Source organism: Barbus barbus, assembly GCF_936440315.1.
Source record: "Barbus barbus genome assembly, chromosome: 6".
NCBI lineage: Eukaryota > Metazoa > Chordata > Actinopteri > Cypriniformes > Cyprinidae > Barbus > Barbus barbus.
In genome coordinates this window covers 11190572-11205266 of record NC_136734.1, presented here as the reverse complement: position 1 = coordinate 11205266, position 14695 = coordinate 11190572, and the positions used below count along the sequence as shown (strand labels likewise).

Genomic DNA, 14695 nt, shown 5'->3' with positions numbered 1-14695 from the left:
CCTATGGGATGTCCCCACTTTTCACAAAAACAAACGTGTGTGTGACATATGCCCTGCATTTCAATAAACAGTGGTCATCTGTCCATCTCTTTATCACTGAGGTCTCCTGCCCCCGACAAGTCTTTTAAAACTTACACTTGCTCCTACCACCCACCTTCTGCTGTCCCAGCCATTTGTCAATATTTTCATTCTGTTACCTCACTCTTCCATCTGAGCACACTGCACTTCCCTTAAAATACTCCCCCATAACCCCCTCTAGACCAATACTGGATCAATAAAGCTGCACTACTCGTTCCAGTCTGCCTCATTACACACAAACACATGCTTCTATTCAAAGCTAAATCAATATCTTCTCATCAATGTCCTTATAGGTTTTCTTTGTTGTTGTTGTTGTTGTCTCCAGAACAGCTTGATGTCAATAACCCTGCTACCTATTCCCTGTCTGCCAAATATTTGCCCTGTCTGGCAAAGTGTCCTGGATCTGGTTGATTAGCAGTTTTGTTTAAAGTTTTGCCTGGAGAGGGACAGTCACTTAAATAACAATACAACCCCTCTGACAAAGGATTATTTCCATACTGGGAGTTTAACACTATCCAAGTTTGATTCCTATATGGCCCTTTAGTTTTAATACTTCCTAAACCAAGTTTTTCATACATATTTATACATAGTATAAAATAATAAAGAAAACCATTATAGTCATATTTACAGCAAGTTTAAGTATTATGATATATTTAAATATTAAGAAAGACAGCACGACTGTCTTTCTTTCTTTATTTATAAAGCACATTCACACAACTACCGGTTGATCCAAAGTGCTGTACAATACAGCTAAAATAAAACAAAGAGACAACAAAACATCAAAACACAACATAACAATACAATTGACATGGCTAGATAAAAGCTATTGACAGAAGATGTTTTTTTAAGCCAGCATTTAAATACAGGCAAAGAAGGCGCAGCTCTAATAGAAGCTGGTAATTTGTTCCAAAGACTAGGACCAGCAACAGCGAAGGCTCAAGCACCTCTGCAATGGAACCTAGATCTAGGAACAGAGAGGAGACCAAGATTACTGGATCTTAGGGACCTATTTGGTTTATAAGTAGAGATTGCCTCGGAGAGATAAGATTAGGCTTGATTTTGCAGAGATTTAAAATCAAAAGTTATAATTTTAAAAATAATTCTAGATTTGACTGGTAACCAGTTTAGTGAAATAAGAATGGGCGAGATGTGGTCGAACCTTCGTCTGCCTGTAATCAATCTTGCAGCAGCATTTTGGACCATCTGTAAACGCATTATAGAAGAGTGATTTATAAAATAATATAGTGAATTACAGTAATCTAAATGAGATAGAACAAACAAGTGAATAATCTGTTCAAACTGTTTTACAAAGAGTAAAGATTTGATTTTTGATAAACACCGTAAGTGGAAGAAACTTGATTTGACCACTGCACTAATTTGTTTATCAAAACCCAAGTTGCAATCAAAAATAACACCAAGATTTTTAGCACAGGGTGTAAAGTAGGAAGCTGACCAAAATGAAGGGCATAGTCTTCATATGACTTTGAACCAAACAAAATGATTTCAGTTTTGTTCTCATTTAACACTAAAAGATTCTGCTTTAACCATATTTGTAATTCGTTTAGACAATTCAACAGAGGTCTTAAGAATTCTTTACTTTTATGCTGCAAAGGAAAATACAGTTGAGTATCATCCGCATAAAGGTGGAAGGACACTCCATATTTCTCAAAGATAGCACCCATTGGCAGCATGAATATAGAAAATAAAACTGGAGCAAGAACTGAGCCCTGTGGCACCCCACAAGCAAGTGGGTGTGAGGACGAACTATGTTGGCCAATAGAAACACTATAGCTTCTGTTTGTTAAAAAAGATTGAAACCATTTCAATGCCTTTCCCTGTAACCCAACAAAGCTCTCCAACCTGGAAACCAAGATATTGTGGTCAACCATATCAAAAGCAGAGCTTAAGTCTAGAAGCACTAAAGCCACGCCATTCCCATATCTGTTTCTAATAAAATATAATTTACAACTTTTAAAAGTGCAGTTTCCGTGCTATGTTGAGACTTAAAACCGATTGGAATTTTTCAAGAATATTATTTGACATCAAATGGGACTGCAGCTGGGTCAATACAATTTTCTTAATAATCTTAGAAAGAAATGGCAAGTTTGATATAGGCCTAAAGTTATTAAAATTCGAAGAATCAAGATTGGGCCTCTTTAATAATGGAGTTACTGTAGCTGTTTTTAGGCAGTCAGGAACAACCCCAGTAATTAGACTAGTGTTAAAAATAGTTAAAAGATTATGTCCAACGGTATTGAAAATCTAGATGGAATGATATCTTGAGAAGATGAAGTTGATTTTAGACGTTCAACAATGCCTTTACAGGATTCAAAGGAAACAGGCTGAAAATTGTTCCACAGCACTGGACCGCTTGATCGCTCAGGTAGAACAGAGTTCCCCAAGGGCAGGTTAGTGTTTTCTCACTAAAAAAATTTACAGAATTGTTCACACAGTAAATAAACTGCAAATAAATAAATAAAAAACTTCAGTCACAAATCACAGGAAGTTGTAAACATGACAAATGTAAGGCTAGATGCACACATTACAACCCATTAAACAAAATATAGTTAAGATTTGTGTGCAAACAACATCTTAAATATTACCAGTTTTACTTCCATAATGTGCATCATTTCTGAGTAAATAAATAATGTTTAATGAATTAGATTTTGTTCATCAAGAATATAATTGATTGTGTACAGTATATTTCCAGAATAGAGGGAGACATACCTGTGCTATTGCTGTAACCTTTATTACATTAATAACAGCAGGATTAAATTACAGGTTTTTTTTTTGTCTCACTATACCCTAAATTAGTGGCTAAATAGCTACTGTAATCTTCATTAATCAGTATCTTCTACGCCCTGCTGTAGGTGAAATTACCCAAAAATATTTTTTTACATTTAGTTTTACATTTATATTTTGATGAAAAATTTGAAAGACTAATGGATCACAGGAACATGTTTCAAGAAAGTAATTAAGGTTGAAAAACAATTGATATTACATGGTGTTAACACACAACAAACATACAGCACGGTTTATTAATCTAAAGCTTGATACGGTATGTCAAATCTATATCAGCATTTAAGAAGAGACATTAACTGTAGACGAAGAAGACAAAATTTTCATTTTTTTGAAGGCTCATTCTTCTGAAACTTTAGAAGAGAAGAGCAAAGAAGAGGCTAAAGCAAACATATCCATGTAATCTTAAATCGCATTGCTATTTAGCAAAAAACTGAGATGATAAAGGAATCTTGCTTTTGATTTTCATTTACTATAGGAAAAGTTTCCAGCACATTAGTATATCCAGTGCTTTCAGACCTTTGGGAGAAGTCAAGCTTTTTGGATGACAAACACAAATCCTTTAGGCCAGGACTTGTCAAACGGATAAGGTGTTTCCATCTCTATTGATTTATTTAGAGATATCCTATTAATGCTTGTCAGTGCTACCTAGCTTGACGACACCTCAATTAGCTCCTTAATCAGCACCTGACCTCCACTATCTTTAGTCTGCAATGATAGGATTTCTGAGAGCTACATTACAAGTCAGCTTGTTTGACTTCCTAAAACCAATCCAAAATCAACGCACACTGCACTACCCAGAGAGCGAAGGAAAGAGTTCATCCTGACTCCATCACATGGACTTGCATTCCAACTATTCAAGGTTATGATGCAAACTTTCATTTGAACATTTTGGTGGATACGTTCCCTCCGATATCTAAATCGATATTTGATATGGGGTTTTCAGCGACCAATTCTTTAAGGCAGTTTGGGTGATTGGTATGGTGTTCAAGGTGGCTGCAATATTAGCAATTTTTAGTGGCTAGCTGTCAGTAAGGCGGTCTGTGGCATTTAAACCTGGCCTTGTTTCCAGTGTGACTGCCAGAAGGGATTACAGGAGCTTTTGCAATTAAAGCCTGGTTACTATCCCTCATTGCCTCACCTTAGAATAGACACAATAATGCTAAGAAATCTGTAGACAAAGACACACCAGCCACCATAAACGTATAGAACTGAAAGAATATGAAATTGCACACATATATTCAGATGTGACATTCAAGACAATCCAAGGTATGATTACAAAAGTCTGTTTAAAACGTTAAAGTGACACCCAAAAAAATGAAAACTGAAAATTCTGTCATCATTTACTCACTCCTAACTAATTACCAACCCATGTTGCTGTTAGCAGAATGTTTAAGCTGTTAGCTCTGTGCAAATGACATTTGAATGCAGGGGCAGACTGGAACAAAATTTGAGGCCGGGAAATCTCACACTCATCCAGACCATCCCAAACACTCACAACAAATTCTGAAACACAGACAACCCTGTTTTTTGTATGGCCATCACATATATATATAAAAAAATGTTCAAATCCTTCTGGGGACATGCAAAATAATTAAAGTTATCTCCTGAACTGCACCTTCACTTCCATTTTCCTTTCCAATTCCATGGATAAACTATGGTTAGCGTTGCAATAAATCATACTATTACCATAGTTTAACAATGGACCCTTTTCACAAGACTGCGATGATGCATTTAACGGTAAATCCTCAAAAGTTTTTTTATATTTTGATTTAAATTTTTATATTTGATTTTGATTGTTTTCTCTCTCAATTTTGTCCCTTTTTTTTGAAAGTCATGAAAACACTATCATGGAGTTTTTCTTTTGCTATTTGAGAAAATGGGAATACAAAAAATATATATTTGTGGTACTCTCCCATGGACCCTTTTCACAAGACTGTGATGACACGTTTAACAGTCATCAGCATAGTAAATCCTCGAAAGTTTTTCATACTTTTTTTTTTTTTAATTCATGTACATTTATAACACTATTCTTTGTACTATATTACCTTTGCATTAAATTACAAAAAAAAAAAAAAGTTAACACTAATACTGTCAGGATCCTGGACTGTTTTGTTGTGTTTTTGCTCCTCATGTGTTCACTGTGACCCAGTTTCTCCCCAGTCTGATTGTGTTAATTTGCTCCAGGTGTGTCTCGTCGTCTTCCCTGATTACCCTATGTTTAAAGCCCCATCCCTTCTGCTAGTGTTTGTCTGTTCTTAAATGTCATTCCAAGTGTTCCTGTGTCTCCTACGTGTGTGGACTCCCGTATTTTGTATTACTCCTCGCTCCTTCGTTCCTTGCTTCCTGGTCAAGCGTGACAGAAGAACCGACCCAAACAGTTACCTGCGTCTACCCTACGTTTTGTTTTCCGTTTTACCCAGTGTTTTTCTTTCCGTTGTGCCCCATGGATCCCTTTGTCCGGGCCGAATTCCTCCACCTCCTGCTGGAGCAGGGGGACCGATCTCTCGAGCACCATACGCGACTGTTCCTGATGTTAGCTAACGCCACCAGCTACCCGGACGACGCGCTCTGCTCATTCTATAATGGAAGCCTAAACACCGCGTGCAGAGCGCTGTCGTCCGAAGATGGTCCTCGAGAGGATTTTGCCGCCTTTGTGGAGTGGACTCTGGCGAGATATGGATCGCCCCTCACAGTCTCCCCTGAGGATGATCTCGCCAGATCCACTCCAGACCCAGAGCCCTGCCCACCATCTCCCCGCGTTGCGGAGCACCAGCCCGAGCCCACCGATGACGGAGAGCCATTTCCCGCCGCGATCTGCGAGCCAGCGCCCAGCCGAGCTCCGCCCCTTGCACCGCAGCTGAGGGTGAGCTGAAGATAAATCTGGGACTGCTGGACAGAGAGGGGGCGTCCGATCCTCCAGTGCCCACTCCTCAAAAATGCCTCCTGTGCCTGCTCCTCGCAAGTGCCCTCCAGTGCCTGCTCCACTGGTTCCGTTCAGCTCCGCTCCTCCAGAGCGCCCTCAAGTGTCTGCTCCTCCAGAATGCCCTCCTGTGCCAGCACCTCGAAAATGCCCACCCTCCCACCCTCTCCTGCCTCCTCCACCGCTGTCGTCCTGCTCGCCCTCAGCCAGCTATCTGTATGGTGCGAGCCCCGTGGGTCTGCCATCCTCCAGCGTCGCCGGGGCTGGAGTATCGCTCACCTCCGCCTCCAGCCTCCGAGGCCCGGACTCTGCCTCGGCCCGTAGACCCAGTGGCTCCACCTCGGCTCCTAGCTCCCTCGCCTCCACCGTCACCCCTCGCTCCACCGGGCTCCCTCGGCCCTCCGGCTCCACCTTGTTCGGGCGTCAACCCGCCATCGCCTCAGGATCTCCGGGTCTCCGCCTCCGCCTTGGGCTCCTCCACCACCTGTTCCGCCGCCGTTGGTCAGCCCCCTGGAGTCGGCGGCCATCCCTCCTCCATGGCTCCTCCCTCCGTCGGCTGTGGCCTGGGTCCAGCTGTGCGCCTCCTGCTCCGGGTCCCTCCTGTCTCTTCCCTGGCTCCTCCCTCCTTCGTCGCCTCCCTGGTCTCTGTCTGCCGGCCCCCTCCCGGGTGTCCGTCCTCCTCCTGAGCCTCCTCCTTAGTTCCCGCCTGCCCCTCCCCTTTGGATGTTACTATGGTGCGAGGAGTGCGAAATGTCAGGATCCTGGACTGTTTTGTTGTGTTTTTGCTCCTCATGTGCTCACTGTGACCCAGTTTCTCCCCAGTCTGATTGTGTTAATTTGCTCCAGGTGTGTCTCGTCGTCTTCCCTGATTACCCTATGTTTAAAGCCCCAGCCCTTCTGTTAGTGTTTGTCAGTTCTTAAATATCATTCCTAGTGTTCCTGTGTCTCCTACGTGTGTGGACTATTAAAGACTCCCGTGTTTTGTATTACTCCTCGCTCCTTCGTTCCTTGCTTCCTGGTCAAGCGTGATAAATGCGAGGCTCAGCGGTCAGCGTCTGTGGGAGGGACGGTAAATTTGACTGACATTGTTCTCTCTTCTGACTGACGTTACAAGCCTCTCTCAATGTTTTCCTTTTATTGCTAGTAATGAAAACACTATCGTGGAGTTTTTCTTTTGCTATATGAGCAAACGGGAATGCAAAAAATATTTATTTGTAGTACTCTCCCATTCACTGCTCTTGAAGTTAACCCAACTATGACGATTTCCGCTGCTGAGAAACCTGGAAATGTGAAAAAGGTCCATAGAAACCATTGTCTTTGGATTTATAGTAAAACCATTGTTAATTTTAAGGGTTGTGTTGTTTTCTGCCCTCACTCCCTCTAAACCTATTATAAAGCGATATGATTATTTGTCTGCTAAATAACTACAATAGATAATAATTATGTTCTTGAGTAATGGGCTGCTACTGCTTAACTAAAAAACAAAGACAAACTACAATAGCCTATTTACAGATGAAACTGACCTGCACTTGAAATCCTGAACGGCAGTTTTGCTTCTCTGCTCCACCTGGGCGCTTCCACTCCATTCTCAAATCTCTCGCATTGATTACTCTGATCGGATCCGTTTGGCAAGGTGCGGAGTGCGCGAGTCGAAGCTTAGCATTGTCAGTCACAACTAACCGATTCATATCAAATCAGCTGCCAGGACACTGGGAGTTCTCCCGGTTCTCCCAATGGCCAGTCAACGCCTGTTTGAATGGGTGATTTTCAACAAATGGTATACATGTTCTTTACACAAAGCCACTCTATGGTTTCATGAGGTTTTGAAAATAGTATACCAGTCATTTGGACTATTATGATGGTGCTTTTTGTCCTTTATTTGAAGAATGACATCCCCAGTCACTATTCATTTGTATTTTCCTTAAAAATAGCTGCTTGTTTCTGCTTAACACCTTGTTCTGTATTCCACAAGAAAGAAATTATACATACTTTTTTTTTTTTTTTTTTTTTTTTTATTATTATTGCTTTAAAAGCAAGCACTGTAATGTTATAGTTGAATTATGTTGTGTAGGTGTGGTTCCTGCTGTTATCACAAATGTTATTCATTGCACTATTCCACCCCAGGGTGTCAATGAAATAAGATAATAAAATAATTTTGTAAGAGAAAGACCTCCAGTGGACTTTTGGAAGAGAAGGACCTGCAGCTGATGCCACACTGTGCTACAGTATAGTGTCCAGTAACACATCACTCACTGAATCACACCCACTGATAAAATTGGTCATAGTGAAAGCAAATGGTCTCCAGGGGCAAGTCAGTATGCCCCACTCCCCCCAACCACCTACTCGGAGTGCTCTGCGAGCCTGTTTCATTGTGTCTCTTTGCTGCACTACAGAAAATTCAGTAAGGCGCTTGTATCTCACACACACACAAAGTGCAACCTCCTGAGTATTACAGAAAAGTACCCTACAATTTGAGGCTTCCAGAGACAATAAAGTTTCGCTTACATTTGCTACCAATACTCATTTGGATCATTTTGAAATTCAGAATTGGGAACTAACCCAAAAATGATTCTAATAAGAATGTTATTAGATTAAAAATTAATATTAAAATTAATTTAAAGAAAATATTTTAGGATTTTATAACTCCTACAGCTTCCTTTGTGTCCTACAGCTTCCTTTAACTGCCCAGTAACAAGACATTATTCCACTAGCTATAATAAAAATGAAACAGCATGTAATATGCTTTGAATTAATAATAATAACAACAACAAAAATCTTAAAGTTTAATTTAATTTAAGTTTAATGTAAGTTTATCCATAATATCTTAATTGACTCTTGAGCATTCTTATTTGATACCATTAGTATGGGTTTCAGATTAGGAATCCTGTACACATTCCTGACAAGGGCAAATGGTTCCTCCTAAAACCCAAGAATAAAATATACTACTATTTTATGTATTTATTTATTCTTGCTATTATCCTATTTAAACATATCTTATAATGTTTTATAATCATTATAATGTTGTATTAAAATGTATTAATATACATTTTACATAGATAGATAGATTAGGGCTGCCTCGAACCTGAAACCACCTGACTGTTAACCCATTAACATTCTCAAAATCCTGCCTCTACACTTCTAACATTGAAGTTACTCACTAAACGTCAGCATAAAAACATGACATACGTTTCGATTTCTATAACACGTTTCCTTTTAAAGTAAAAGTATACCGATATTTGACTTACCAGTGGTACAGTGAGCTTCTAATGCTGCTGTATGTGTGAGTGTGTGGGTGGGTGGGCGTGGATGCTGCAGGATCGCGCTGAGCTCTGTGTCTTTGTCTGCCGCTTCAGCTGCTGCTCTAACTGCGATGCCTCCCTACCGGCACACCGCGCGGTCCTAACGCCGCCTAATACACACCCACAGTGTACAGTCAACGCCTACTGCAGGCTGCCCAGAAACATCTGCATTCATGATTTAATAGACTGTCATAACCTAACCTGCAAGCCGAACGTACTGCAGTCAAATTTTATTGACTGTTGACTACACAATTATTGTGTTGGCTACACAATACTGCCCACTATTTTTAATGTTGACAAAAGGTATATAAACACTTCACTAGAATGATACATTGCGTGTTCATCTTAATTGGTATTTACGCTATAAAAGAATAATTAACCTAAACTGGAATGACATGAGGGTGAGTAAAAATTGACAGAGTCTATCTCTTTAATAAAAGTGCTAATGAGTAAACAGAACCTAACCTTGTTGTGGAATGCGCTGCAGTCAGAATGTTCAGTGTGTCAGAATGTTCAATGTTCAGATGCCCAATGTTCAGAACAGAATAGAAGTTATGCTGAAATTTTTATTACTGTACAAAGTAAGGCCTATATATTTTATTGTTCCTCTTGTGCTGGCTCTATGCAAATTCACTGACAAAAGAAATTATGTCTTTTCTGATATAAAGAACTTAAAGGAGTTTGAAAGTCTGCAGCAGCATACTATCAACCAGGGCTATTCATTTAGCTTTAGAGGGCCGGATTATCAAATTGAAAATCTGAAGGGGCCAAGGCGGTGAGGTCCATTCCAATCTCTTTCCAGGGGGGCAATAAAATTAGAAATTAATTTGAAATGCATATTCAGGAGTAAAATTAAATAATATTAGCAAAAGTATCATCTATAAAAGGTTAATTTTAGTGCTGTTAAACGATTAAAATTTCATAATTGCACATTTTCTGTAATTAATCACAATTAATTGCATAGTAATATAATGTGTTTATAATGTCATAATTTCACATTTAACCTTCAAATTAATGTAAAAGCAACATAAAGGTGTAATTTAAATACAATTAATGGCATCTTTTTTACTAAGTAACCTATGGTTAATGAAGACCAGTATCACTGATACTAATAATGCTAATAATGGCTCTATTAAATGCATTTCCCCTCAATTTTAGCCAGTAATTATAGCCATTCAACATTATAGTAGAACTGAAAGTCAGTATTTTTAACATTTAAAGGGATAGTTCACTCAAAAATGAATAGAAAATTCATGGTTTAGTTTCAAACAAGAGGAGGGAAATGTTAACCCGGGGTGATATGTAACATTATGAAACATAAAAAAAAAAAAAAGATTTTAAAAGCTTTTTATTCAGCACTGACTTTTTAACATAATTGGTGTGTGTGTGTCCCAATAATTATGCTCACATCAATGAGTGGGATGGACTCTAAAAGTGCTGTTCTTTTTATTTGGTAAAACATGTATGTGTTGAAACGGCTAATAATAAAATGTGACATTCTGTAGTTTTGTCTCATATTCATCTTTTAATCATATTTGCAAATGTCTTGACTCCACAGCCAACAGAGCAATTTTGTCTTTACTGTTCCAATACTTATAAATATGATCAAAGAAGGCTGTGAAAATTAATCTGCATTGTTAATCCTTTTGATCTTTTATTTAAAGAATTCGCAAAACTCTAACCTTTCATTGGATAATAAGAATTTAAAATGGGGGGAGAATATCATTATGAAATAAATGTTTTTCTCTAATACACATTGGCCACAATTAACGGTACCCTTCAATGCTTTTTTAAACCTCCATTTGCCAGTTTAACAGCTCTAAATTTTCTCCTATAATGCCTGATGAGGTTAGAGAACACCTAGTCTCAGCCTCAGACGTCACGCCCACGGACCGTTGGCGAAACGTCTGATGCATATGGCACACTTTTCTGGAAACACTTCAGGAATGTCGAAGTCGTAATCTGACTGGTTGAATTAAACCGGATTTCCGGGAGATGTGAGTGTCGCGTTTATTTTCAGTCCGCCGGGAAACAAAGAAGCCGTGGCGCCAAACCCCCTCACGAAAGAAGAAAGCCGTCGTGTTTACAACTGTGACGATGAACGCTTATCAGGGTCAACTAAAGGCTGGATTTTCAAAAGTATGTGAAATACTTAAATTTCGCAGCATATAATCTTTAAAATATATAAGAGAGTTTTACACACTGGTTTGTTATTGTGGCGACATTTCCACGTTCCCAAAACATGACGCTAAACAAAACGAACCATGATTGGTTGTCTGATATGACGGTCAAACGGCCTCATGGGCGGGCCTTGGCCAATGAAAGTGAACATATATTCCAGACCTTCTGCCGTCAGTCTGAAGGTCTGGCTACGCGAGACTAGAGAACACCTGACAAGAGATCAGAGGCCATTCCTTCATCCAGAACCACTCCAGACCCTTTAGATTCCCAGCTCCATGTTGGTGCTTCCTCTCTTCAGTCCACCCCAATCATTTTATATGGGGTTCAGGTCAGAGGACTGGAATGGCCATAGCAGAAGCTTGGTTTTGTGCACAGTGACCCATTTTTGTGTTGTTTTTGAGGTGTGCATTTGGATTATTGTGTGGTTGGAAGATCCAAGCATGGCCAATTATAAGAAGATCATATTTATCAAGGGTGCCAATAATATATATATATATAAATATATAAAATCAAACTCTCCAATCAACATATATATCAAACTCTCCAATCAACATATATATATATATATATATATATATATATATATATATATCAAACTCTCCAACATAGGCTATATATCAAACTCTCCAATCAACAAAGCTTTAAATTACTTTTTTCCCCACATCAATGCTTTGAATTACTTTTTTTTTCACTTTAATCTACACTCCATACACCATAATGACAAAGCAAAAACAAAATTGTCTAAGCTTTGTAAATTCATTAAAAATAAAAAATAAAAACTCATATAAGTACATTGCATAAGTATTCATACCCTTAACTAAATATTTATCTGAAGTACCTTTACAGCCTCAAATCTTTTTTGTTTTAAGCTTTGCTCATCAACATTTGGAAACTATCTGTCATTTGTCTCCTCACCTCTTCACCTCTCAAGCTCTTTTAGGATGCGTGGGGGCAGACCAGGGGCGGAGCCAGCTTGGCCACCCCTTTGGCCACCCTGCTCAAAACTGCCGTTTTTGTCCCCTTTTTCTTGACAAGAAATGCATTTATTAAGACGTGGAAGCGGTGTATTTTTTTTTGCATCCACATCAAACGGGAGTGGTGGTTTCAGACGCGTGCTTCAGCTTTGCCTCAGTGCCAGGCGCGAGCCAAATGAGCGCGGAAAAGGTACACCAGCCAAATGAGCTTCAGTAGAACAATGAGATGCTGTTAGGCTATGTCAGTAAAACAAACTTTCCTGTCCTGTCAGCCGTCACTGTGCTCACGGCGCACGCTCTGATCGCGTTATCATAAATAAGCTCACAAGAAACTATGAGCATACGACGTAGTTCTGTCGTCAGTTAAGTCATGAAATTACCAAAAAGGCGATTAAAGCTGCAAACTGCGAACGTCTCTCAAATGCATACTAAAAGGCTATCGTGCAATTCCAGATCACAATAAGGCGCAAGCTGATATGTATTTTAATTTGTAATTTAATGTACAAGTAAATGTGAGCACAGTGCACTTATACTAGAAAATATGCGCACTTTTTTCATTAATTTTAAAAGTACAAACGAAAATGAAACCATTTAAATGCATAAAACAACTCATTTTACATTCTGGCATTTATGTGCTGTTGTCCTCCGGCCTTTTTCACATTCTAACTGCATGTCTCATCCATTAGTATGTAATGTTAGAGAACACGTTTTTGGGAACCAGAACCAAACTGACAGAGCAAAAAAGCTATAGTGAGCCCCTTTATTAAAATACCTGGAGGTGAGGAATAATACAAAAATTGTCATATTCACTCAGTATTACTTGATATAATAATTCACAAATATCTCGATTACAATTAAGTAAAAATTCATTGTATTCAGCTGTGTTTTAGGCACTAAAATATTCTAGTACTTTATAGTCAACCACATTTTTATATTGAAATAATGAATATTTCTTTGCCACCCCATGTCACGTATCCTGTGGGTGTGCCCTGGTTGGCCACCAGATGTCACTGTCTTGTCTGAGCACATGGGTTTGTGTTGTGATTGTTCCATGTGTTCCCCCGGCTGATTGTTTGACCCCGCCCTCCTTGTTATTCCCTAATTGTCTCAGCATGTACACCTGGTGCCTCCTCGTTTGTCCCCTTTAAATGATCCTGGTGTTTGCAGTCCTGTTCGGCCACGTTGTCATATGTTCTTGGTGCAGTAAGTCATGTCTGTTTTCTAGTCCTCGTTTTTGCATTGCTCTGTCAGTCTGTTTTTCCCCTCGGGGTAATTTATGTTTCTGTTTTGTTTCTTTTTATTATTAAGACTTCACCATTCCCCTGCACTTGAGTTCTCGCCTCATTCTCTGCACGTATCATGACAGAACGTGGCCGACATCAGAGAACTCAGCGGGGAATGGATTCTTCCCATCCTCCAGCCCCTAACGTGAGGAACCCCACTTTTTTACGGATCCTCCAGACCTGCAGCCCGGCCTCGTGACAGTACCCCACCTCTAAGGAACGGCTTCCAGACGTTCCCCTAGATCTAACAGCCCGGAGGGGGGTGAAGCAGTGACACAGGGGGAGGGATGGCGGGCCAGGTCCGTGTGGGGGCAGAGGGCCTGTCAACAGAGGCCGAGCAGGACGCCAGGGCGGATCCGGCAGAGCAGGGAACTTGAGTGGAGCCGGCAGGGCACAGAGCTTGGGAGGATCGTGCGCGGCCACCGCCGCCTCGGGAGCGCTGTTCGCGGCCGCTTCGGCGGGCTCGGGGGCGGTCTCCGCCGCTTCGGCGGGCTCGGGAGCGGTCTCCGCCGCTTCGGCGGACTCGGGAGCGGTCTCCGCCGCTTCGGCGGGCTCGGGGGCGGGCTCGGGAGCGGTCTCCGCCGCTTCGGCGGGCTCGGGCTCAGGGACGGTCTCCGCCGCTTCGGCGGGCTCGGGGGCGGGCTCGGGAGCGGTTTCCGCCGCTTCGGCGGGCTCGGGAGCGGTCTCCGCCGCTTCGGCGGGCTCGGGGGCGGGCTCGGGAGCGGTCTCCGCCGCTTCGGCAGGCTCGGGAGCGGTCTCCGCCGCTTCGGCGGGCTCGGGAGCGGTCTCCGCTGCTAACTCCACCCTGAAGTCTGAGCCGCTCATCCACAGGATCAGGTTGATGTAGTTCTCCAGCAACTCCTCGGGGTCCCAGAGTGGCGCCAGGGACTTGAAGGGCTTGGCTAAACCCCCCCCTGAAAAAAACCATGAGACAGGTCTTCTCTATAAACGCCTGCCGAGCCACTCCAATAAAATCCCTGGCGTAATCCTCCATGCTCTGGTCTCCCTGGCGGATGTTAAGCAGCCTCCCTGCTGGACCCATGTTGGCTGGTTGCATTCTGTCCCGGGAGAAACGTGGTCTGGGTCCAAATGCAGGTGAGGTGATATTTTAATATAACAAAAGGCCAACACGGCACAACAAACACATATAAAACATAA

At 41.2% G+C, this 14695-nt stretch overlaps 1 protein-coding gene across 1 annotated transcript in view; it reads right to left on the bottom strand.

Annotated features, from left to right (window-relative positions):
• The window catches only part of LOC306870850 (neuronal migration protein doublecortin-like), a 114796-nt gene extending 105633 nt beyond the window's left edge, over positions 1–9163 (bottom strand). Inside the window, exon 1 of the mRNA XM_079418306.1 lies at positions 9046–9163. The gene's annotated coding sequence lies outside the window, so the exon portion shown is untranslated. The remainder of the gene's footprint in view (positions 1–9045) is intronic.
• Between the last annotated feature and the right edge of the window lie 5532 nt (positions 9164–14695).